Source organism: Spermophilus citellus, assembly GCF_964194105.1.
Source record: "Spermophilus citellus genome assembly, chromosome: 10".
Taxonomy (NCBI): domain Eukaryota; kingdom Metazoa; phylum Chordata; class Mammalia; order Rodentia; family Sciuridae; genus Spermophilus; species Spermophilus citellus.
In genome coordinates, this window is record NC_138197.1 from 42,004,983 (window position 1) to 42,031,706 (window position 26,724).

Consider the following 26,724-nt stretch of genomic DNA (forward strand, 5'->3'; position numbering starts at 1 on the left):
TTCCTATTTAAAAGTTAAAATTGTCTGCATTTGAGAATAATCCATCTGTAAAAGGAAATTTTTCACTAAATGAATTTTGAATGGATCTATTTTCTGTAATCCTGGGGCACAATAGTTTTTTGACAAGACTTGTTTCCTAGAGCTTCTGAGCCCCTTTCCAAATCATCAGGAGCAAGAATATTCCGTTTACTTATTCTGAACAAAAAAGCTAGAAAGACTCTCAGGCTGCTCTACCCTCTCCTGACCTCCTGTCCTTCCCCACTCTTAGCTCTCAGGAATCTTGCCAAAGATTACTGATTGGTTTTAATCCAACTCCAACTTTTTAAGTGAGGGTTTGTAAGGGCAACCTAGACTTTTAAAATTTTTCTTTCTTGCTTTATAAAACAGAAGATAAAAAGATTATTATAAAATATTGACTTTCAAACACCTTCATGGCCTCTGCCATGCTTTTACTGGCAGAGTCCCCAAGAGCACTGTGGTCCCAAGGCCGGTGAAGAGATGGAGTGTTATTTCTGAAAAGGATTTGGACCATATGCAATACATGTTTTCCCGCCACAGTGGAAAACATCTGTTTTGCTAATGGATTGGGTTCTACTTGCCAGAATAACTTTCCAGATGTTTTGAAAGCTCTAAACAACTGAATCCTTTCTGATCTGCTCTGGCTCAAAAGTTGATTTGCTAAGAAAACATGTAAGTCTGTGACATAAATAAAAACAATACTATTTATCTTAACATGTCCATAATATCTAAATATTTTAGACATGGCCTTGAATCAATGCCATTCCGAGGTTGTTTTTCTTTCTAAAATATGCATACAGACATGTATGTATACACATAGTTTCTTGGGAGGGATAATAGTGTGAGTAGAAAATTATTCCCAATCTTCTCAATGTAAATAACTGCTACTGGTAGACACTTCCTGCTTCTTGTCATTTCCCCAGCTTTTTCTTTTTATTTATTTATTTGTTTGTTTGTTTGTTTATTTATTTTTATGGTGCTGGGGATTGAACCCAGGGCCTTGTGCATTTGAGGTAAGCACTCTACCAACTGAGCTATATCCCCAGCCCCTACCCAGCTTTTTCAGTGGCTTAAATTAAATGATACCCCCAAGCTTGGCATGGTGGCACACACCTGTAATCCCAGTGGCTCAGGAGGCTAAGGCAAGAAGATCATGAGTTCAAAGCCAGCCTCAGCAATTTAGCAAGGCCCTAAGCAACTTAGGGAGACCCTGTCTCTAAATAAAATATTAAAAGGGCTGGATTCAATCCCTAGTTCAAAAAAAAAAAAAAAAAGAAACACCTATATAAGAACGCCCAGTCCATATTAGATCCTCTTTAAGGATTCCAAAACAGCACGAAAAGTATATTACACATTTTTTTTCCATTCATGTTGGCATTTTTAGCTTTAATTAGAGCTATTCCCAGCTAGCTTTTGTTGCTGTTTTGTTTTTGTTATTGTTTATTTATAATTTAGAAATTCTTTTTATTTTGTTCAATTGCCAAACAACATAGTATTTCTTTTTTCTGCCTCACTATAGCTACTGATTGCACTGTCTTATTCTAATCGCGTTCAGATCAAAACCTATGTTTTTTGTTTCATTTATATTTTATTTTTCTGTTTTCCTTTTTGTTGAAGACAGAACCTAGGGCCTTGCACATGCTAGACAAGTATTCTGCCACTGAGCTACATACCTGACCCCATGTTATCTACTCAACTTTTTCCTCTTTATTTATTTATTTTTTTACAGAGTCGTTTAGCAGATCATGTTCCCAGATCCACTCTGGTCCAGAAAGGCAAGTGTTTGAAAAGGAAATTCTGAACTGAACAAAGCAAACCTATTGTGTATTGAAGTTCAGATGTATTTTTCCTTTGTAAATATTTGCCAACCTTTTGTGTATCTTTTTTCGTTTCACATAAGTTTCCAAACTTTAAGAATCTGTTAATCTGTTGTTTTAGATGCTAAAGTTGGTTTGTCCTTTCTAATAAACACACTTTTTTCATTTTTCCCCTAGAATGTAGGCTACATCATGCTTACCTTTGTATTATCAGTGTCTAAAGCAGAGAAACTGGTATGCATTCAAATATCCATTTTTGAATAAATCTAATATTTGTTTGCAGGGTGGTGTTACACCCCAGAGACTGTGCTAAGCTAATGTATCTGTATACATAAAATAGGTAGACATTTATGTTTATTTTATGTAATCTCAAGAAATTGTACAGTATTATTATTTCCATTTTACACCTGATAAAACAGAAACTCAGAGAGGTAGAGAAGTAATTTAGACAAATGTACACAAGTAGAAGTGTGTAAATTATTTATCTACAAAGATAAATAAATGGGTAACAGGAAAGATAAACATGAGCCACCCAAACTCTTTTCTCTCTCATTTTTCTCTATTGTGGCTAGGACTAATTCTTGAAATAGAATTGATATTTGCTAAATTTCTCTTTCTCCCTCAAAAACCTAACTTTGGGTGCCCCACCCTTTGACTTATCCATCCCAACCAACCCCAGAAGCTTCTACTATGGCCACCTCCCTCATCCAGGATTCATTTGCAGCTATCCTCAGTTATACCATATTCTTATTCTTGGAGCTGGGACTATAACTCAGTGGCAGAGTGCTTGCCCAGCATGTGTGAGACACTGGGTTCCATCCTCAGTACCACATTAAAAACAGTGAAAAATAAAATAAAGTTATGCTGTCCATCTACAACTACAAAAAAATATTTAAAAGTTCTTATTCTCCCTCCATCAAATATTATGTCCTGTTGCTTCAAAATATTTGATTTTTTGACTTTGGAAACTTGCTTTATAGCTGATTTTCTTCCCTAACATTGAATAGCTAGAAGAGTTTAAAGAGTTATCAGGTCATAATTTTATGGGCAAAACATCGGTGTTCGATCTTCAGCACCACATAAAAATAAATAAATAAATAAAGGTATTGTGTCCAACTACAATTAAAAAAAATTTAAAGAATCAAACTTAAATTGGACTGAATAGATACTTAGGGTAGCATATTGTCAGGAGCCTGATCATTTGTCTCCAATCAGACTTCCCTGCACTACACCAGCCTCTATTCTATTTCCTAAGAGGTATCTTAGTTGAGATACACAAATGGCCTTTTTCAATTTCTTATATAAATTTCTGTGTTAACATCAGAATCAGAACTGTATTCGATGGTAGGATCCAAAAGTGAAAAAAGTAATAAAACTACCAGCAAATTAGTTAATGTATTTTCACACACACCACAAAGGTACAGTCTTCCTTGGAAATTTTCCTCAAGAAATCTGTGCGAAATTATTTTCTCCATTTTACAATTGACAAAACAGAAACTCAGAGAAGTAGAGAAGTAATTTAGAAAATTTTACAGAGGTAGAAGTCTGTAAAGTATTTATTTACAAAGCTAAATGATTTGAAATGATTATGGTTGCATTTTGTATAGTTATGTAATTTAAATACATGGACTTAATCATTAATTCATTCAATGAATTGTTATTATCTACAGAATAGAAGGCTATTTGCAGTACAAAAAAAGAGATTACAATCCAGTAGACAATATGAATCATGTACACAAATGATTAAAAGTTAAAGCATATGAGATTATTGTCAAAGAAAAGGATAAAAATATCTGAAGATACCCAAGTGAGAAGAAGTGTGAATAAGTAGGGGGATCCGTGGTGATTTTGACATATTAATTTTTATATTTTACCTTATATTTTGCCAAGAATAATAATCAAACACATGCTATTTTTCAGGCACTGGGTAGGCAGTTTATAACATAATTAAATCAGGTAAGATTGCTTTCGAACGTATCAAAATACTCTATTGCTACTTATTTAAACATGGTTATTTAAACATGGCTATTATTAAATGTGGTTATTGAGACATGGTTATTTCACTCAAAAAGAAGTTTGGAGGCAGACATTTCAAGAATAAGAGAGGGTGTTCAACAATGTCATCAGGGAAATCGTTTCCCTACAACAGTTTTGTGATTACAAGATGGCTAGAGCACTTTTTCTAGAATCCATTATTTACACAAAAACTTCAAAAGAGCTATTCTCTTCAATGGCCTCTCTTATCTAGGAATGAAATAGTTTCCAAATGCCTCCATAAATCTGGACAGGGGTTGGTAGGGATGAAAAGCCGCAAATCTCCCATGGCATCAGTTGAGGTAGCCTGATTGGGGCAGAATGCACTTCCAAGATGGTTCACTTGCATAGCTAATGTCTTACTCACTTGGGACTACTAAGATGAAAACATCACAGACTGGGTGAGGTCTGTGTGCCAGAATGATTGGGTTCTTGATGAAGGCCCTCTTCCTAATTAACAGATGACTGTTTTCTTATATCTTCACATGCTGGAGGGAGAGGGACAGGAAAAGGAGTAGGAGAGAGAGAGACAATAAATTCTTTTCTCTTATGATGGCCCTGACCCCATCATTAGGGCTCCATGCTCATGACCTAATATTTCAAAGACTCTGTCCCCAAAAACCATCATATTGGTAATTAGAATTTCACAAAGGAATTGAGGGAGGGGACAAAAAGTTTCAGTCCATAGCAGCTAGCAAGTTGTAGTACCTATGCTGCAAACTCTACCAGGGTATGGGCTGGGAAGTTGGTTCCTTTGCACATGAGCTTCTCCCTGTGGACCTCTCCATAGATCCTCAGGCTTCCTCACAGCATGGCAGTTGGGTTCCATAAGTGAATATTCTAACAGGAGGTTGAAATTGTAAGTATCTTAAGGCTTGGCCCAGACATTGTCACAGAATCAATCCTGTTTTATTTCATTAGTTAAACACTCATGCAGACCCTGCCTAGACTTAAAAAAAAAAAAGTAGAAATACATTTCTAGTTTGTATGAGAGTAGTGTAAAAAAAGTTGTGGCCATCTTTTTTTTAATATTTATTTTTTAGGTGTAGATAGACACAACACAATACCTTTATTTTTATGTGGTGCTGAGGATCAAACCCGGGTCCCGCCCGTACGAGACGAGCACTCTACCTCCAAGCCACAATCCCAGCCCCAGAGATGGAAAAAATACTTGAGTCTATTTTCAAGGTTATCCCCATGAAAATTCTTTATTCTTTATAATATAGTACAGTTGAACCCAAAGATTACCGATTTATTATTATTATTTACAGTAGAATGCATTTTGACATATTGTACACAAATGGAGCACAACTTCTCATTCCTCAGGCTGTACATGGTGCAGAGTCACTCCAGTAATATAATCATACTTGTATATAGCGTAATAATGTCTGTCTCTTTCTACCGTCCTTCCCATCCTCAGAGCCGCATCCCTGCCCTCACTCCCCTCTACACAAACCAAAATTCCTTCATTCTTCTCTACCCTTCCTACTGGACCATGGATGAGCATCTGCTTATCAAAGAAAACATTCAGCTTTTGGTTTTTTGGATTCACTTTTTTCACTTAGAATGATATTCTCTAGTTCCATCCATTTACTTGCAAATGCCATAATTTCATTCTTCTTTAAGGGTGAGTAATATTACATTGTGTATGTGTACCATATTCTCTGTATCCATTCATCTATTGAAGGGCCTCTAGGCTGATATAGTTTAGATATTGTGAATTGAGCTGCTATAAACATTAATGTGGCTGCATACCTGTAGTATGCTGATTTTAAGTCCTTTGGGTACAGACCAAGGAGTGGGATAGCTGGGTCAAATGGTGGTTCCTTTCCAAGTTTTCTGAGGTATCTCCATTCTTCTCTCCATAGTAGTCGCACCAATTTGCAATGCCAGCTGCAATGTGTGAGTGTACCTTCTTCCCCACATCCTCACCAACACTTATTATTGTTTGTATTCTTGATAATTGCCATTCTGACTGAAGTGAGATGAAATCTTAGAGAAGTTTTGTATGTTTGTTGATCAATTGTATTTCTTCTTCTGTGAAGTGTCTGTTCAGTTCCTTAGCCCACTTATTGGGTTGTTTGTTTTTTTTTTTGGTGTTAAGTTTTTTGAGTTCTTTGTATATCCTGGAGATTAGTGGCCTGTCTGAGATGTGTATGGTAAAGATTTTTTCACATTCTGTAGACTCTCTCATCACATTATTGATTGTTTTCTTTGCTGAGAAGAAGCTTTTTAGTTTGAATCCATCCCATTTATTGATTCTTAATTTTACTTCTTGCACTTTTGGAGTCCTGCTAAGGAAGTCAGGTCCTAAGCCTACTTGATGAAGATTTGGGCCTACTTTTTCTTCTATTAAGCTCAGGGTCTCTGTTCTAGTGTCTAAGTTTTGATCCACTTTGAGTTAATTTTGGTGCAGGGTGAGAGATAGAGGTTTAATTTCATTTTGCTATGTATGGATTTCCAGTTTTCCCAGCACCATTTGTTGAACAGGCTATCTTTTCTCCAATGTTTGTTTTTGGCACCTTTGTCTAGTATGAAATAACCATATTTATGTGGGTTTGTCTCTGTGTCTTCCATTATGTATCATTGGTCTACAAGTCTATTTTGGTGCCAATACAATGCCATTTTTGTTACTCTAGCTCTGTAGTATAGTTTAAGGTCTGGGGTTGTGATGCCTCCTGCTTCATTCTTCTAGCTAAGGATTGCTTTGGCTATTCTTGTGTGTGTGTGTGTGTGTGTGTGTGTGTGTGTGTGTGTGTGGTGTTGGGGATTGAACCCAAGGCCTCGTGCATGTGAGACAAACATTCTACCAATTCAGTTATATCTCCCCAGCCCTGCTTTGGCTATTCTGGGTCTCTTATTTTTCCAAGTGAATTTCATGATTGCTTTTTCTAGTTCTATGAAGAATGTCATTGGGATTTTAATAGGAATTGCATTAAATCTGTATAACAGTTTTGGTAGTATGGCCATTTTGACTAAATTAATTCTTTCTATCCAAGAACATGGGAGATCTTTCCATCTTCTAAGATATTCTTCAATTTCTTTTTTTAGTGTTCTATAGTTTTCATTGTAGAGGTCTTTCACCTCTTTTGTTAGTATATTTTTTTAGGTGATTGTGAATGGGGTGGTTTTCCTAATTTCTCTTGTAGTGGATTCATCACTTATGTATAGAAATACATTTGATTCATGGGTATTGATTTTATATCCTGCTACTTTGCTGAATTAATTCATTAGTTCTAGTAGTTTTCATGTGTAATTTTTTCAATCTTCTTGATATAGAATTATTTCATAGGCAAATAGTGATAGTTTGAGTTATTATTTCCTATGGTTATCTCTTTATTTTCTTTTATCTGTCTAATTGCTCTGGCTAGAGTTTCAAGAACTATGTTGAATAGAAGTGGTGAAAGAGGGCATCCCTGTCTTGTTCCAGTTTTTAGATGGGATGCTTTCAATTTTCTCCATTTAGAATGATATTGGCCTTGAAAGATTACCAATTTTGTAAGTAAAAATCATAATGAAAATCTATCAGAGTTTAATGATAGATTTTACTCTAGTTTGGGGACCTTATAAGCCTTAACTGGAGACAGTATTCTCTAAAATTAAATTGTATACTTTATATTTTATATGCTAATGTTGCATATTATTTTACATATTTGTTTAATTTGGGCTTGAAGTATTAGAAAATCAAAACTTGACTGATTTCAAAGTTATATGGAAAATGTTGTACTTTGGAAACAAGATTAATAGGAACCTCTAATTATAAAACCCCAATTTTTTTCTGAATGTTTTTTTAAATTTTTAATTCTTTTTTTATTATTAGTTGTTCAAAACATTACAAAGCTCTTGACATATCATATTTCATACATTTGATTCAAGCAGATTATGAACTCCAATTTTTACCACGTATACATATTGCAGATTCACATCGGTTACACATCCACGTTTTTACATACTGCCGTACTAGTGACTGTTGTATTCTGCTGCCCTTCCTATCCTCTACTATCCAACCTCCCCTCCCCTCCCCTCTCTTCCCATCTTCTCTCTCTACCCCATCTACTGTAATTCATTTCTCTCTCTTATTTTTTCCCCTTTCCCCTCACTTCCTCTTGTATGTAATTTTGTATAACAATGAGGGTCTCCTTCCTTTATCATGCAATTTCCCTTCTCTCTCTCTTTCCCTGCCCCCTCTCGACCCTGTTTAATGGTGATCTTCTTCTCATGCTCTTCCTCCCTATTCTGTTCTTAGTTACTCTCCTTATATCAAAGATGACATTTGGCATTTCTATTTTAGGGATTGGCTAGCTTCACTTAGCATAATCTGCTCTAGACCCATCCATTTCCCTGCAAATTCCATGATTTTGTCATTTTTTAGTGCAGAGTAGTACTCCATTGTGTATAAATGCCACATTTTTTATTCCATTCATCTATTGAAGGGCATCTAGGTTGTTTCCACAGTCTAGCTATTGTGAATTGTGCTGCTATGAACATCAATGTAGCAGTATCCCTATAGTACGCTCTTTTAAGGTCTTCAGGGAATAGTCCGAGTAGGGCAATAGCTTGGTCAAATAGTGGTTCCATTCCCAGCTTTCCCAGGAATGTCCATACTGCTTTCCAAATTGGCCGCACCAATTTGCAGTCCCACCAGCAATGTACAAGTGTACCCTTTTCCCCACATCCTCGCCAGCACTTGTTGTTGTTTGACTTCAGAATGGCTGCCAATCTTACTGGAGTGAGATGGTATCTTAGAGTGGTTTTGATTTGCATTTCTCTGATTGCTAGAGATGGTGAGCGTTTTTTCATGTACTTGTTGATTGATTGTATATCCTCCTCTGAGAAGTGTCTGTTCGGGTCCTTGGCCCATTTGTTGATTGGGTTATTTGTTATCTTATTGTCTAATTTTTTGAGTTCTTTGTATACTCTGGATATTAGGGCTCTATCTGGAGTGTAAGGAGTAAAAATTTGTTCCCAGGATGTAGGCTCCCTATTTACCTCTCTTATTGTTTCTCTTGCTGAGAAAAAACTTTTTAGTTTAAGTAAGTCCATTTGTTGATTCTTGTTATTAACTCTTGTGCTATGGGTGTCCTATTAAGGAATTTGGAGCCCGACCCCACAATATGTAGATCAGAGCCAACTTTTTCTTCTATCAGACGCAGAGTCTATGATTTGATATCAAGCTCCTTGATCCATTTTGAGTTAACTTTTGTGCATGGCGAGAGAAGGAGATTCAGTTTCATTTTGTTGCATATGGATTTCCAGTTTTCCCAGCACCATTTGTTGAAGATGCTATCCTTCCTCCATTGTATGCTTTTAGCGCCTTTATCAAATATAAGATAGTTGTAACTTTGTGGATTAGTCTCTGTGTCCTCTATTCTGTACCATTGGTCCACCCGCCTGTTTTGATACCAGTACCATGCTGTTTTTGTTACTATTACTCCGTAGTATAGTTTGAAATCTGGTATCACTATGCCGCCTGATTCACACTTCCTGCTTAGAGTTGCTATTGCTATTCTGGGTCTTTTATTTTTCCATATGAATTTCATGATTGCTTTATCTATTTCTACAAGAAATGCCATTGGGATTTTGATTGGCATTGCATTAAACCTATAGAGAACTTTTGGTAATATCGCCATTTGGATGATGTTAGTTCTGCCTATCCATGAACAGGGTATATTTTTCCATCTTCTAAGATTTTTTTCTATTTCTCTCTTTAGGGTTCTGTAGTTTTAATTGTATAAATCTTTCACCTCTTTTGTTAGGTTGATTCCCAAGTATTTTTTTTTTTTGAGGATATTGTGAATGGGGAATTTTTCCTCATTTCCATTTCAGAAGTTTTGTCACTGATATACAGAAATGCCTTTGATTTATGCATGTTGATTTTATATCCTGCCACTTTGCTGAATTCATTTATCAGTTCTAGTAGTTTCTTTGTAGACCCTTTTGGGTCTTCTAGGTATAGAATCATGTTTTCCGCAAATAGTGATAATTTAAGTTCTTCTTTTCCTATTTTATGCCTTTAATTTCTTTCGTCTGTCTAATTGCTCTGGCCAGTGTTTCGAGAACTATATTGAATAGAAGTGGTGATAGGGGGCATCCCTGTATTGTTCCAGATTTTAGAGGGAATGCCTTCAATTTTTCTCCATTGAGAATGATGCTAGCCTGAGGCTTAGCATAGATAGCTTTTACAATGTTAAGGTAAGTTCCTGTTATCCCTAGTTTTTCTAGTGTTTTGAACATAAAGGGATGCTGTACTTTGTCGAATGCTTTTTCTGCGTCTATCGAGATGATCATATGGTTCTTATCTTTAAGTCTATTGATGTGGTGAATAACATTTATTTATTTCCATATATTGAACCATCCTTGCATCCCAGGGATGAATCCTACTTGATCATGGTGCACAATTTTTTTGATGTGTTTTTGTATTCGATTCGCCAGAATTTTATTGAGGATTTTTGCATCTAGGTTCATTAGAGATATTGGTCTATAGTTTTCTTTCTTTGAGGTGTCTTTGTCTGGTTTCGGAATCAGGGTGATGTTGGCCTCATAGAATGAATTTGGAAGAGCTCCCTCTTTTTCTATTTCCTGAAATAACTTGAAAAGTATTGGTATTAATTCTTCTTTAAAGGTTTTGTAAAACTCTGCTGTATACCCATCCAGTCCTGAGCTTTTCTTGGTTGGTAGTCTTTTGATTGCTTCTTGTATTTCATCCATTGATATTGGTCTGTTCAAATTGTGTGTATCCTCCTGACTCAGTCTGGGCAAATCATATGACTTAAGAAATTTATCGATGTCTTCACTATCTTCTAATTTATCGGAATATAGGGTTTCAAAATAATTTCTAATTGTCTTCTGTATTTCTGTAGCATCTGTTGTGATATTGCCTTTTTCATCCCGTATGTTAGTAATTTGAGTTCTCTCTCTTCTTCTCTTCATTAGCATGGCTAAAGGTCTGTCGATCTTATTTATTTTTTCAAAGAACCAACTTTTAGTTTTGTCAATTTTTTCAATAGTTTCTTTTGTCTCAATTTCATTGATTTCTGCTCTGATTTTAATTATTTCTTGCCTTCTGCTACATTTGTTGTTGTTTTGCTCTTCCTTTTCTAGGGCTTTGAAATGAAGTGTGACCGCATTTATTTGTTGGAATTTTTCTTTTTTTGAGGAATGACCTCCAGGCGATGAATTTCCCTCTTAAAGCTGCTTTCATTGTGTCCCATAGATCCCGATATATTGTGTCTGTATTTTCATTTATCTCTATGAATTTTTTGATTTCCTCCTTTATGTCTTCTGTAACCCATTGATCATTCAGTAACATATTGTTCATTTTCCATGTGATGTAGGATTTTCCCTTTGTTCTTTTATCATTGATTTCCAGTTTCATTCCATTATGATCAGATAAAATGCATGGTATTATCTCCACCCCTTTATATTTACTGAGGGTTGCCCTATGGCATAATATATGGTCTATTTTTGAGAAGATCCATGTGCTACTGAGAAAAAAGTATATCCACTGGATGATGGTTGATATATTCTATATATGTCAGTTAAGTCTAGGTTATTGATTGTGATATTGAGTTCTATAGTTTCTTTATTCAACTTTTGTTTGGAGGATCTGTCCAATGGTGAGGCAGGTGTGTTGAAGTCACCCATAATTATTGTGTTGTGGTCTATTTGATTCTTGAACTTGAGGAGAGTTTGTTTTATGAATGTCGCAGCACCCTTATTTGATACATAAACATTGATAATTGTTATGTCTTGTTGGTGAATGGTTCCTTTTAACAGTATATAATGTCCTTCCTTATCCCTTTTGATTAAGTTAGTCTTGAAGTCAATTTTATTTGATATGAGGATGGCCACCCCTGCTTGCTTATGAGGACCGTGGGCGTGGTATATTTTTTCCCAACCTTTCACCTTCAGCCTGTGTATGTCTTTTCCAATCAGATGTGTCTCCTGGAGGCAGCATATTGTTGGATGTGTTTTTTTAATCCATGTTACCAGCCTATGTCGCTTTATTGGAGAGTTTAAGCCATTAATGTTTAGAGTTACTATTGCCATATGGTTTTTACTTCCAGCCATGTTTGATTATTTATCTTTTTTTTTTTAATTTGGTTTGTTTCTCCATGATTAGCTTTCCCCCCGTCCTCTGTCTTTACCGAGGCACTTCCCGCTGATGGTTTTGGTTATTGTTTTCATTTCTTCCTCGTGTAGTGTCTTGCTCAAGATGCTTTGCAATGCTGGTTTTCTGGCTGCAAATTCTTTTAACTTTTGTTTATCATGAAAGATTTTTATTTCGTTGTCGTACCTGAAGCTTAATTTTGCTGGATACAAAATTCTTGGTTGGCATCCATTGCCTTTCAGTGTTTGAAATACGTTGTTCCAGGATCTTCTCGCTTTCAACATCTGTGATGTAAAATACGTTGTTAACCTTGTTGGTTTACCCCTGAATGTAATCTGCCTCCTTTCTCTTGTCGCTTTTAATATTTTCTCTTTGTTCTGTATATTGGATATCTTCATAACAATGTGTCTTGGTGTTGGTCTACTGTGATTTTGTATGCTCGGTGTCCTGTATGCATCTACAATTTATACATCCATTTCTTTTTTTATTTCTGGAAAGTTTTCTATAATTATTTCACTCAGCAGGTTGCTCATTCCCTTGGTTTGAACCTCTGTACCTTCCTCTATCCAGATGACTCTTAAGTTTGTTTTTTTTATGTTATCCCATATCTCTTGGATGTTTTTCTCATGATTTTTTACCAGCCTTTCTGAGTTGGCTAGACTCTTTTCAAGATGATATATTTGTCTTCATTATCTGACATTCTGGCTTCTACTTGCTCCACTCTGTTAGTGATACTCTCATTTGAGTTTTTAATTTGGTTTATAGTTTCCTTCATTTCTAGAATTATTGTTTGATTTTTTTTATAATCTCTATCTCCTGATAAAGATGCTTATTTGCTTCTTTTATCTGTTTATGTAATTCATTTTCAATGTGTTCTTTCACTGTTTGAATTTGCTGTCTCTTATCCTCTTTAAGATTCCATTCCATCTGTCTAAGGTGTTCCTTGAGTTCTTTATTTGACCATTTTTCTGATGCCTCTAGGTCCTCCTGAATATTTAGGGTGTCCTGCATTGTTTGTACTCCTTTTCTTCCTTGCTTTTTCATGCTGCTCATGTTACTTCTTGTTCTGTTTGACTGCTGAGTTACTGTTTACTCCTATAAATTTATTTGATGCTTGGGAGGAAAGGTATTAGAAGGGAAGGGAAGAAGTCACTAAAGAGAATGAGAGTAAGCAGGTAGAATTCAAGGAAGGGGCAATAAGGAAACTGAAAAGAAATGAAAACACAAAAGAAAAAAATAGAAAAGAAAAAAAGAAAAAAAATTTTTTAAATAATCAAAAAAAATAAAAAGAAAAAAATTTAAAAATGAAAATGAAAAAAACCACCCAAATAATTAAAAAAATTAATAAATGCAGTCTTAGAGTTTGATTAACTTCTCTTCCAGTAGGTGGAGCTGTGCCCACCGGGCCAAGCTTCTCCTCTCAATACGCAGGAACCAATCACTGTGTAGCAGCTCCTCCTCCCAGCCTGGGTGAGTCTACAATCCTGAGTGCCTAGGGCCTTCTCTTGTGTCTAGTCAGTTCCCCACTCTTCCTCAAGCCAGGCCCCGCTCATCAATGACGCTCACCACAATACTGGCTAAACGCCAGGTCTGCTGCTCCCGGGAGAGAGAGAGAACGACTGGGCACACTCTCCCTGTTTGCCATTCCCTCAGACCCTAAGTTTGTGGAGCTTGGGGCTGAGAACCCTCAGCGTATTTTGCTTGCCCTCTGGTAGCCACGCCCCCGGTAGCTGGTGCAAGAGACCTCAGTTGTCAGCACTGGTGGGAGCATTCCGTGCCACAGGTCCCGTGCCACTCCTGATTCCCTCGGTCTGACTATCGCGCTCACGGGAGAGCTGGGAGGGGCCCTTATGGGAGAGCTGGGAGGGGCCCTTAAGGTTTCTCCACTGTGTGGAGAGGGAGGGCTAGGGGGTTACACACCTGTCGCCGCCGGTTTCAATGAAGTTATCTCCTCCGCCACATTCTGGTGACATCATTTCTTTGCCATGGTGGTATCCCATGCAAAGGGTGACCAATGCAACGGGTGGGTCCTGACTGTCTCTCCCAAGCCCCATCTCAATCCTGTGGCCACTGCCTATGAAGGCTCGGTTGGTATTAACCTCCACAGGTTCAGAAAGGCCGACCAGTTGTTTCAGCGGGATTGTTTAGTGCTGAGTCACAGCGGTTTGTCTGCGAGATGAAGGCGAACGGGAGCTTGAGTTCAGCCGATCTGGGCTCGATGTGTGTTCTGAGAGACCCAGAGTGTTCACCCCAGATCCATGACAGCTGAGCATTTCCTAGTGATCCTGAGCAAACAGCATTTAGACGGTTTAAGACTCCCTATGCCCGCACAGCTGAAGAGGTCAGAGATTTGATCTCTCTGCGCCCGCCGCCATGTTGGATGTCTTTCTGAATGTTTTTATGTGATGTTATTTTACCCTTATAACATACACCATGAGAGATATTTTTATGATTTTTACAGACAAAAATTGAAGTCTAGGTATGTTGAATATTTTTTTTCAAAACTATTAAAATATTAGTAACAAAATCAGGACTAAAGTTTAGTATCCAACTAATACTTTTCTACCCAGAGGCTGATCAAAACAAATTTTCACCAAGAAGCAATACTGATGTGCTATTTGATAACAGTATCAAAGACTAATTAAGAGGTATTTCTTGTATTTCTTTGTATTCCTAATTCACATAACTTATGATACTTTTCCCCTTTTAAAAAGCAGAAATTATTACATATTCTTAAATTGTACTTCGATAATTCAATTTAAAAGTAAGTTAGAACTTTTTTATAGAGTTAAATGGAACATAGCAAGGTAACTTCTGACGACAAACAAATGAAAAATTTTATTACATAGTGAGACACTGGTACTAACTCAATGTGAGGTACACTGAAGTAGTTTTCAATTAACTTTTATTTTTATGAGGATGATGTGCTTGGACTTTATAGAAATTGAAAGATTTCATGATACAGTAAATGACATGTCTTATAGTGTTTTCTCCCTCTACTATTAAGCTGCTGAAAATGAGGATACCAGTTTATTTCTTTGATTTGTGAGAAAACTCTTCGTTCTCTAGTTTTATAGGCATCATTAATATTGTTTGTCAGTTATTGTTCAGCAACAATGTGCAAAGCTAGGCATGAGCAGTCAAGGCAATGGAGTGAGAAAATTAAAAACGATCAGCTGGTGATCTCTTCCCTTCCAAGGATAAGCCATTCAGAGTTGCCAGGGCTATCAGTCAGAGGACCATCCTCCTTGAATGTTTTGATGACACTGCAAAATTTTTTTCACCTAGGCTTCTATTTTTTCTACCCAATGGCTTCTTCAGTCTCTCAAACTCTTTTATCTTCTTTCTACCCAGGGAGTATTGGTGTTTTGTAGTGTTGCACTTGTCCCTCTTCTGTTATAATTCTATATTTTTTAATCATTGTCCTCAATATTTGTATCTCTAGTCAAAACTTATCTACTGCTGGGCTCAGTGGTGCACACTTAGAGGCTAAGGCAGGAGAATCATGAGTTCAAAGCCAGTCTCAGCAACTTATCAAGGCCCTAAGCAACTCAGCAAGACGCTGTCTCTAATAAAATATAAAAAACGGCTGAGGTTGTGGCTTGGTGGTTAGGGTTCCCTGGGTTCAGTCCCTGGTACCAAAAAAAAAAACACTTCTCGATGAGTTCCATACCTATGAGCCAACATACTACCTGCATGTTCCACAGGATCTGTTTGCATCCCCTACAGGAACCACAAAGTCAATCCCAAATTAGAATTGTTATTCTTCCTAAATGGTTGATGAATGCTCCCAGTCATTGGGTCCTAAATTCCATCTTGACCCATACTTGTTTCATCTGGGTCTCCTCTGAATTTCCTCCCAAGGTTGTTATAAAGGTCTTCTGATGGGTCAAATCACCTCCAAGTCAAACTGCTTCCTGCCTCAATGAACCAAAAGACAAACACCACCATTCATTGCTTACCACGTAGAACCCAGTCTTTATCGTCAGCTGTAATAAACTGTCGTCCATGATATGACTCGTGCTTTCCTCTCGGTTGTCATCTTCTTCCACTGATTCCTTACAGCTCTGAAGAGCTCCTAAAAGAGTCCACACTTCGTTTCATGACCCTATACCTTTATGCATGCACGCTAATGGGCGTGTACACACATACCCCATACCCCACCCTGCAACACACACACACACACACACACACACATACCCCTAAGTCAAATGCCTCCCCTCTTTCATCTGGTAGTTCGCCAAGACCTAGGGTAAACATAAACTACTCTTTGAAGCTTTCTCTCACCCTTACTCCTTTGCTGCCAGATGGTTTATTACCTACTATATTATGCTACAAATTGTGCTTAAATAAAACAAAAACTTTTGTTATTGTACTTATGAGACTGTATTTCTATTATCTTTTGCATGTGTATCTTCTGTAGAAACGCATGAGTCCTTTAAAAGTAAAAGCAATGACCTATCTACTACACCCTATTGTTGTGTTACCCTCCATAAAAACCTACCGCCTAAGCTGTGTAAAACAAATGGAAGAAAATCTAAAACTCTATCACATTATATACAAAATGCTTATTAATTTCTGGAGTTATGTTGAGAGAGTAAGAATTGCATTTTTTTGATAAAGAAAAGACTTAAAATTCAAACATCTAGAAGTAACAACTTGAAATCCATTCATAGTTATATATATATACATATATGCATATACATATATGTGTGTATATATATATATATATATATATATATATAGAGAGAGAGAGAGAGAGAGAGAGAGTCAGGTTTTAATGATTAGTATCAGTTGCTTTCCTATGTAATGATGAAAGCTAGAAATCTGCAGAAAACATGCATCAGAAAAAGGCAAACTAAAATAATTGGTATTCCAATCAACTGTAGAGGCAAAAAAAGACTAAAAAAATTTTGCAATTGTATAAAAGTTTTGATATTTGTAGAGTAATAATGCAGATCTAAGTGAAGCAAATAAAATAATGCAGTGGAAAAGGAAGAACCAAAATTATAAATTATAATAATAGTGATAATAACAATAATTACAGTCACTACTATTTATTGCTCATTACATGTCAAGCACTGTACTGGACCTCTGCATATCTTACTTCATTCAATCTTCACAATAACCTTGAATAATTATTTATCCCATTTTACAGATGATGAATCTATGACTTAAAAAGAGCTCTTTAAGTTAAATTGGCAAGGTCACAAGGTCATTTACAAGATCTTTTTAAGTGATAGAACCAGGCCTTAAAATATGAGTTGGGAGGCCAACCTTTTATTTGTTAGACATAAATAGACAATTCCTTACTCATGTATGACCTTGTTTCTCCAGTTCCTTAGTGACAACAAATTAGAAATCACATAGGAGATAAACTCCATAAAAATTGTAGCAGTTGGATGAAATAAATATTGTATTTACACTCTTGGGATCATGAAACCAACAGCTGGGAGTAGTATTTCCCCTGGAGGGAATATATGCTTCTGCGGTCAATCATTAAAGCACTACATAAACCTCAGGTCCACAACTAAAAATTGGTTAGCAGGTAAAAGGTAGAGATGAGAGGAGAGAAGATTTCCTCTGTTTTGGACTAGGAAAATGTTATTGTTGTTGTAGTCGCCCAACAAAGGACACACACAACATAGTTTTGGTGGGAATTGATTAACTTGTCCCTGGCACATAGATTTAGTCAAGGTGTCTGCGTGATCAAAGAAGGGGGATGAGAATAGGGATTTGTAGAGAAGTTGTCATTAATTCTCAAAGTTGTAAACCCTTTCTGTAGTTATGCAAATTTCAGTGAGATCCCCAGAAAAGTTCTAGTCTGATCTCACTGAATTGTAAAGAGTTAAATTAGAACTAAACCTGTGGCCTAACTTAAGGCAAAGCAAAAGAAGAGGAAGCAGAGGAGAGGTGGTAAACAGAGCGAACAGGGAAGGCAACTGTGCCCAACAAGACAGGTGTCACAAGAGTCAGTGACAACACAGCAGCCCTGAAGAGAGAGTAAAGAATATCAGATTCAGCAAATTAAAAAGTGATATGTATGAGAACGCAGCTGCCACATAAATAATGGCTTATAAATGCATCATTATGATCAATATAAGTTGATCATTGTAAGTAAATATGATCTTATTTTTCATCCCAGGTGGTTGCACTTAGACCACTAAATCACATTAATCATATTAATGTGCTCTAAGATCTTTAGTACCTCCCTGATGTCTTCAAAAGGAAGTTCAAATTTTTTTAGCCTGTCACCAACAAGGCTGAAAAAGCCCCATAGCTAATGTCCTCTGTTACCTCTGCTGCTACACACAGGTCATCAAGTTCAAAAATTCATGAGAATTTTTCTAAATTTGTTTTTGTCCTTGTTTGCTTTGGATACATGATGCTCTGTCTGTGTGTAATTAATAATCTCTTCATGTGACTCTGGCTTTGAAACTCATTCTTTGGGATGTGGCTCAAAAATTGCCTCGTCCAGAGGGGCTGGGTCTGTGGCTCAGTGGTAGTGCACTCACCTGGCACGTGTGAGGCACTGGGTTCAATTCTCAGCACCATGTGTTAAAAAAAAAAAAAAAAAAAAAAAAGTCTATCAGTAACTAAAAAAATTTTTTTTTTTAAATTGCCTCTTCCAAAAAGGCTTTCGTAACTAAATTTCTTCCTACATCATGTGCTCCCTGGGAGAATGTAATAGTATGTTTTTAGTGAAGAACCATTGAGCCTCTTGGTCACCATGAAAAGAAACTGATCTGATCCTCAGAGATTTGCTTGTGGGTTTTTTGTTGTTTTTATTGTTGTTGTTTTGTTTTGTTTTGTGAGAAGGCACCTAGGCCAGAAGTTTGTTCTTCCATTAATTTGCAAATTAATCTGACTAACTAGTGAAACTGGCAAAAAAGGACTTAAGAAGAAAACATTGACAATATTTTATTTTCCTTCTTTAGTTACTTTCATCAAAGTTATTACTGAGCTCATGCTCAAAAAAATGTATACTTTCCCTTTAAACAAAGTATAGTATTTGAAAGAAATGAAAGTACTTTAAAAACAGCTTTTATTAATTCTTCCAATTCATACCAACGGTGACCTCCTTTCACAATCATATAATTTTCTGGCACTATTATTCCATTCATGGAGTAAAAGAATATATTGATCTGATCCTTGACCTAATAATAAAATTTCATCAAACTTTTAAAACAGATTTGAATTATAGCAGTCTATAATAGAGATCAGATTTGCATTGTAAACTTAACATTTTTACAAGTTCTGTCCCAGATTTTACAATCTCTCCATTTTTAAATTGTCAAAGGAGAACATCACGCGCCTCTTTGTCTCACTGTTTCCAATTCTACTGTTCTGCTAGTACTTCAGTGCATAATAATGGTTGTGGGTGACTCATCAATGACATTACAACCTTGTAATGCCTGTTCCTTCTAATTGCAAAATGGATGATTTATATTTTTATGCTGTTTTTCTCTTTTCCAATAATTGAATAAATATTCTTTCTATATGTTCTATGCAGCTTTGTTCCAAATATGTATCTAAAAAAGGAATTTCAAACATTATTCTTTTTTTCAGCATTCACACACATCAATGTTAACAGACTCTTTATGCTGTCAGACTCCATACCAATATTGAATTTGCAAGGGTTGTTTCGAGTCTTTTTTCTTTTAATTATAAAATATTTCATACATTCTAATAGGCACAGAGGCAATTAGCACATGAAAAGATGCACATCATTAGTCATCAGAGAAATGAAACTCAAAACCACAATGAATTATCACTTCCTACTCAATAGGATGGCTGTAATCAAAAAGACAGAAAATAATGTGTGTGAATGAGGATGTGAAGAATGTAGACCCCTCCCATATTACTTATGGGAATTTAAAATTATGTTTCTGCCCTGGAAAACAGTTTGGCAGGGCATCAAAATGACACACGCAGTTACCACATGATCTAGCTATAACTCTACCACATGATCTAGCTATTCCACTCCTAGGCAATGTAAACATATGTTCACCTACAAACTTGTACACAATTGTTCATAGTGAGATAGGGATTTAGGAGAAAGAGAATGCTGAATCCTAAAGGAAATGCCCACAAGTCATCGAGATGCAGAAAGCACAAATGTAAATCTTGAGCAACATGCCCTTGGCCCATGCCCTTGTAAAATCGGGGGAGGGGGGACACACACCAGTGCAGGGAAAACTGACACAAAATTGTGCAGCTCCACCTTGGCTCCAGTCCAACCCGCTACAGCCCTTCTATAAATATCGGACCTCAAGCCCAAGTCAGGGCTTCTTTCTCTTGGGGTAGCCTGCATTCTCCCTTAAATGTTTATCTACCTTCCTAAATAAACCTCTGTCTGTGCCTTTGTCTTGTTCTTGCTGAAATTTTTTTCCATCCTGTATGTCAAGAACCCCGCTGCTCCTAAGTTGAGTTCCTCTTCTCCTCTGGGAACTCTTCTGATCCTTCTCCAGAGACTTCTCCTCTCCCCTGACAATAGCAGCATGTTACAAAATCAGAACCATCCAAATATCCATCAACTCATGAATGAATAAAGAAAATGTGATATACTCAAATGAGTATGATATTCTTTGGCCATAACAAAGGTATGCAGTACAGATGCATGCTATAACATGGCTGAACCTGGAAGACATTTCATTAAATGAAAGAAGCCATCACACAAGACCACAAATGGTACAATCACATTAATATGAAATAGCCAGCATAAGGCAAATTTATAGACATAGAAAGTAAATTAGTAGTTTCCTAGGGCTGTGAAATGTTGGGAGAAATTGGGTGTGACTGTTAATGGGTATGTGGGTTTTTTTTGGGGGGAAATTAAAATGTTCTAAATTGATTGTGGTAGTAGATGCACAATTCTTTTGGGGTAGGGGCATGTAACAGGGGCACTCAACCATTGAGCCACATCCCCAGCCATATATTTTGTATTTTATTTAGAGACAGGGTCTCACTGAGTTGCTGAGAGCGTCACATTTGCTGAGGCTGGCTTTGAGCCCAAGATCCTCCTGCCTCAGCTTCCCGAGTCACTGGGATAACAGGCATGTGCCACTATACCCAGCTAGATGCATAATTCTAAATATATTAAAACCTATTGAATTTTATAATTTTAAATTGGGAAATTTATATGGTATATGAACTGTATTTCCATAAACTCTCAAAAAATAATTAAAATGAGAAAAAAAATTAGAAACCTGACATATTGTACAAAGAATATGTAGCAGACACCCATTAAAATATCTCTGTTTTAAAAATACGTTATTTTGCCAATTTTTCGTGAGTTTTTTTAAGAAACAAGAAATTACAAAATAAAATGAAACCTCTGATCTTCACATTGCCCACTTTGCCTAAAATAACCACTGTATGAAATTGGTACACATCGTTCTCATGCATAGTTTTCTTTTTTACTATTTATGTGTATGTTTTTAAGCAAAACATGTCTATTTTGAATTTTTTTTACATAAATGGTAAATGAAAAATAGCTTTCATAGCTTACATTTTACACTTTGCCTGGTGTTTAAAAATTTTTAAATGTGTCCATGTAAACATGCAGATCTAGTTCATCTATTTTCATTATGTGTTGTATTCCACTGTGTTAAAATATCAGAATATCTTATTGGTTTAGTGGTGAAAATTGATGCTGTTTCCAAGCTTTGAATGTTACCAAAAATACTGGGGAAAAAAATTCCTTGCACATGTTTTGGTGGGCACATCTACAAGTATCTATCTGGAACTACACAGATGAAATTGAAAGTCTTTTGGTTGGAGGTTATGATCAATTTAAGTAAGTGTAAAATTATTTCCAAAATATTAGTGCCAAGTTATGTTCTTGATGGCAGTGTTTGAAAACACTACTCCTCTGACCATCACCATCATTTCAAATTGTCAGTCTGAGGGTGGTAGAATAATATCTCATAACATTTTAACTTTGTTTTCTTGAATTCAAGTGAGATTGAGCATTTCATCATGTTTATTGCCTTTGGGTATTCTTTCTATAGATTTTCTCACCTATCCTTTGTAAGAGCTCTTCATATATTCCAGTGATAATCTAGTTATACTTATTTGAAAGGTCTTTTCTAATTTTGGTTTGCATTTTAAGTTTTAAAATAACATCTTTGTCAGATGCAGACTTTAAATTTTTATAACATTAAATTCAATGGTCAGTGGTTTCTTTGTGACATGAACATACTCAGTAATATTTTTATAAACATTTAAGGTTTAATTATCATGTAAGGCTCTTAATTCTCCTGAAATTTATTTTTGTTTTGTGTGAAATAGAGAAATTCTTTTCTCCTTTTCTTCAGATAGTCACTTGCCCCAGAAAACTTTCCCTAGTGATTGATAACAATTATATTATAAATTTCCTTGTATAGATTTTTGTCTGTTTCTGGAATCATTATCCTTTACCCTTAGTCTATTTGCCTTTTCTTGCACTAATATACTGCTTTAATTGCTTGGTCATATGAGTCTTGCTATCTTGTGATTTTTTTTGTTCATTACAATCAATCATTGAATAAACCTGTGAAACAGAGTGCTTGAGAAAATAATTTCTCAAAATTATAAGATGTTGGCATTGGCTCTGGAATATTATTTGGAATCATTCATAGTGATACCTGTTAGTGAAATGTGCAACTATCTTAAAATGTTTTGAATCATGGTCAATTGCAAAGATTTTAGTTTACAAAAAAAAAATGATTTTGAACTTAACTGTATCTACTAGGTAGAAGGATGTTTTATCAGAAGTTGCCTAGAACTCCTTAAAAATACTGATACTATGAGAAACACGTATAGTTCCATCCCTCTATACTCCCCTCCCTCCCATTTTTTATATTATAATATGAACTGGTGTGTCAATGGGAAAATAAATTTCTATTTTTATTGCACAGATTAATGTGATTTACTGTGATACTTCTATATGTGCCAACAGAACGAATTGAGCAGGTCCATTCACTCTCTGCCTTCATCTACTCACCCCTGTATCCTTCCTAGTCCCTACTCATCCCTCTTCTACTTTCATGTCTACTTATTTATTTATTTATTTTTCTTTTTTTACTTTCCACAAATGACAAAGAACATTCCATACTTGTCTTCCGTGTCTGGCTTATTTGATATCCTCCAATTCGATCCAATTTGGGGCAAATGACAGGATTTCATCTTCTTTATGTTTGAATAATACTCCATTGCATATAGTATATTTTCTTTATCCATTCACCTGTTGATGGCCACATAGGCTGATTTCATATCTTAGCTATCATGAAAAGTGCTTCAATAAAGATGGGCATGAAGTATCTTTTTAAAATACTTTTTTTAGTTAACGATGGACACAATATCTTTATTTGTTTATTTTGCTGAGGATTGAACCCAGGGTCTCATGCGTGCAAGGCAAGTCCTCTTCCACTGAGCTACAACCCCAGCCCTGCAGATATCTTTTTTGTGTGTTGACCTAATTTCCTTTGGATATATACCCAGGAGTGGTCCTGCTAGACCATATGGTAGTTCTAATTTTATGGTTTTTTTCCCCACCAATATTGTATTTGGGTACCTTTACTGCCCCCACATACTTTTCAGCATTTTTAAAAAAATAATAGCCATTCTAATGGGGGTGAGATATAATCTTGTAATTTTGATTTGCATTTCCCTAATGCCTAAAGATGGTGAACTTTTAAAATATTTATCAGTCATTTGTATTTCTTCTTTTTTTATCAGAGTTTAATGGTTGTACATAGCAGTTGGGTGCATTTCTTCTTTTGAGAATAGTTTGTTCATATCATTTGCCTATTTTTTAACTGGATTACTCATTTTTGTTGTTGTTTTTCTAAAATACATTCTGGATATCACCCCTCTGCCTGATGAATAGCTGGCAAATACTTTTCCCCATTCTGTAGGTTGCCTCTTGTCTCTTAAATGTTTCCTTTGCTGTGAGATTTTTCATTTTGATGTAGCCTCATTAGTTAAATTTTGCTTTTGTTTCCTATGTTTTTAGAAAATCCTTGCCTATACCAATATCTCCCTCCAAGCATTTCCCTATGTTTTCTTCTAGTAGTTTCATAGTTTCTGGTTTTATGTTAAGGTTTTTGACCCATTCTGAGTTGAATTTTGCACATGGTAAGAGATAAGAGTCAAGTTTCAATCTTCTGCATCTGGTGACCCAGTTTTCCTAGTACCATTTGTTAAAGAGGCTATCCTTTCCGTAATGTATGTGTTGGGTACCTTTGACACATGGATTTATCTCTGGGTTTTCTTTTCTGTTCTATTGATCTGTGTCTATTTTGGTGTCAATACCATGGTGTGTTGGTTACTATTTCTCTGTCATATGTCTGAAAACAGGTAATGATGCTTTCATCTTTGTTCTCTCTCACTCAAGATTATTTGGGCTATTTGCGGTCTTTTCTGCTTCCATGTGAATTTTAAGATTGTTTGTTCTAAGTCTGTGAATAATGTAATTGATCTATTAATTGGGTTTGCATGAATCTTAGATCACTATGTGTAGTATGGACATTTTAACAATATTTATTCTTCTAATCCATGAATGTGGGAAGTCTTTCCATCTTTTAGTGTCTCTTTTCTTCAGTATATTGTGATTATCATTATGCAGGTCTTCCACTTCCCTACTTTATTGCTAGGTATTTTATTTACTTATTTATTTTGTGGCTATTTGTGAGGGGGGTTGCTTTCATGATTTCTTTCTCAGCAAATTTATTATTTTGGGAGAACTGCTGATCATTGTATGTCAGTTTTGTATTCTGCTGCTGAAGCTTGCTTCTTACTCCCTTAGGATGGCTGCCAGGTCAGGATGTTGGGGGGTAACCTAACCACAGAGTTCTGCATGAGGGGAGAGACAGCAGAAACTGTGTGGACCACTGCCTTCCATCCCGGTGCCCTCATGCCCTCCTCTCAGAGGGTGGCTTCACAGAGTCCCACTTCTAGAAAGTGGAACCTTCCACTCCCCTCTGCATCACAGCTCTCGGTCCCCACTATACAGAACTCTCAGAGGGTCTGCGTCCAAGGCATGCACCAAGCCAAATCTGTCTCTTGAAGCTATTATCCCCTGAGTTAGTGCAGTGGAATGAGTATGAGGGTCCCAAAGATGGGGACATACAGAGAGTTTTGCTCCCCCAGGACAGTCTTAACTCAGACAGTAGGCCCCTTCTCAAGATGAATCCCAGCTACAGTATCCTGGAAGTTCCTTGGGAAATATAGTAAATTCCTTCTCCAAAGGCCGCCCGCTGTACAGCCCCAAGCTTCTTATATTAAGCCTAAACATTGCCAGCTTCATGCTGATACAGCTTACTGGGATTCTCTTTCATCTTATCCCCTTCCCCACCAAGAAGGGAGACTCCCATGCCTCAGTGGAGGCTGGTAGCTGGTGCTAGAATATTTTCTTTCTCTTGTTATGTTGCTCTCCCAGGTGTCTTGACATCACCAGGTTTCTGTATTTCTGTTGAGTTCTAGAGTTCTCCCATCGTCACTCACCTCAATATGCAGCCACACACCTGTTGCTTTGGTTCCATCACATGGAGGAACTGATGAGTGCTGGATTCTTTCTATTCCACTGTCTTTCATGATTGTGACCATGGGGGAAAAATTTTTAAAGGCAAAATTAAAGTTCTGTAATAGAAAGACATAGTAATCATAATATGAATATCTATGATGCATAGCAATCATCTAAAGCCACTCTTAAGGGTTACTCCAAAAACTTACTGAATATATTTAAATATACAAATAGAAAAGTTAAGAACATTGAAAAGATCTTATCATAGTAGTAATTAGCATCAGCTAAATCACAATGATTTTACCCCTCAGTACTTGAATTGTCTATGGGGAAATTTCATTTGAATATCACATGAGTAAGTAAGCTCAGCATTTGTCAAATGATTTGCCCCTCTCAGATTTCTTATTTCTGTTATTTGTACCATTGTCTTTATAGTTGCTCAGTTTCAAAAGGTTGGCACAATCCTTGATTTGTTTTGCCTCTGTACACTCTATCGGTAGTGTAAGGACCCCCTACCCCAAAGACATCCGTGTCTTAATCCCTGGAACTTATAAATATGCTGTGTTATGTGGCAAGGGAAATTATGGTTGCTAATCAACTGATTTTTTTTTTTTGGTGGTGGTGGTGGTGCTGGGGATTGAACCCAGGGCCTTGTGCATGTGAGGCAAGCACTCTACCAACTGAGTTATATCCGCAGCCCATCAACTGATCTTAAAATAAGAAAAATTTTTTAGATTTATGGGTGAGTTAATCATAATCACAAGGATCCTTCGTGTGCAGAAGACAGATACAAAAGAGTGAGTCATCACCGGGAGCGGTGGTACACACCTGTAATGCCAAGTGCCCCTGGCACCTTACTACCAAGAAAAAGAAAAAAAAATAATGAGTATGTGTGAAAGTGATTCGGCTTCAGAAAGACTCAACCAGATAGTTCTGGCTATGAAGATGGAAGACATTCATGAACCAAGGAATGGTGCAGCCTGAAGAAGCTGGAAAAATGATCCTTCCCCAGAACTTCCCAAAAGAAGGCACCTATGGGCAATACCTTGATTTTCACCTGATGGAGGGAGCTCATTTTAGACTTCTGACCTTCCACAACAGAAGATAATAAATACATGTGCACCGTTCTAAGCCATCAGGTTTGTGGTAATTTGTGAGCGTAGCGATAGGAAGCTAAGATCCATTCCAATCACTAATCATATCTTCATTGATTCATGTTTTATAATACCTTTCAAATG

At 36.5% G+C, this 26,724-nt stretch overlaps 1 protein-coding gene across 1 annotated transcript in view; it reads right to left on the reverse strand.

The window, feature by feature from the left end:
* Positions 1-26,724, reverse strand: part of EPS8 (EGFR pathway substrate 8, signaling adaptor) — a 246,132-nt gene that overhangs the window by 193,086 nt on the left and 26,322 nt on the right. Inside the window, exon 2 of the mRNA XM_081309605.1 lies at positions 25,468-25,538. The gene's annotated coding sequence lies outside the window, so the exon portion shown is untranslated. The remainder of the gene's footprint in view (positions 1-25,467; positions 25,539-26,724) is intronic.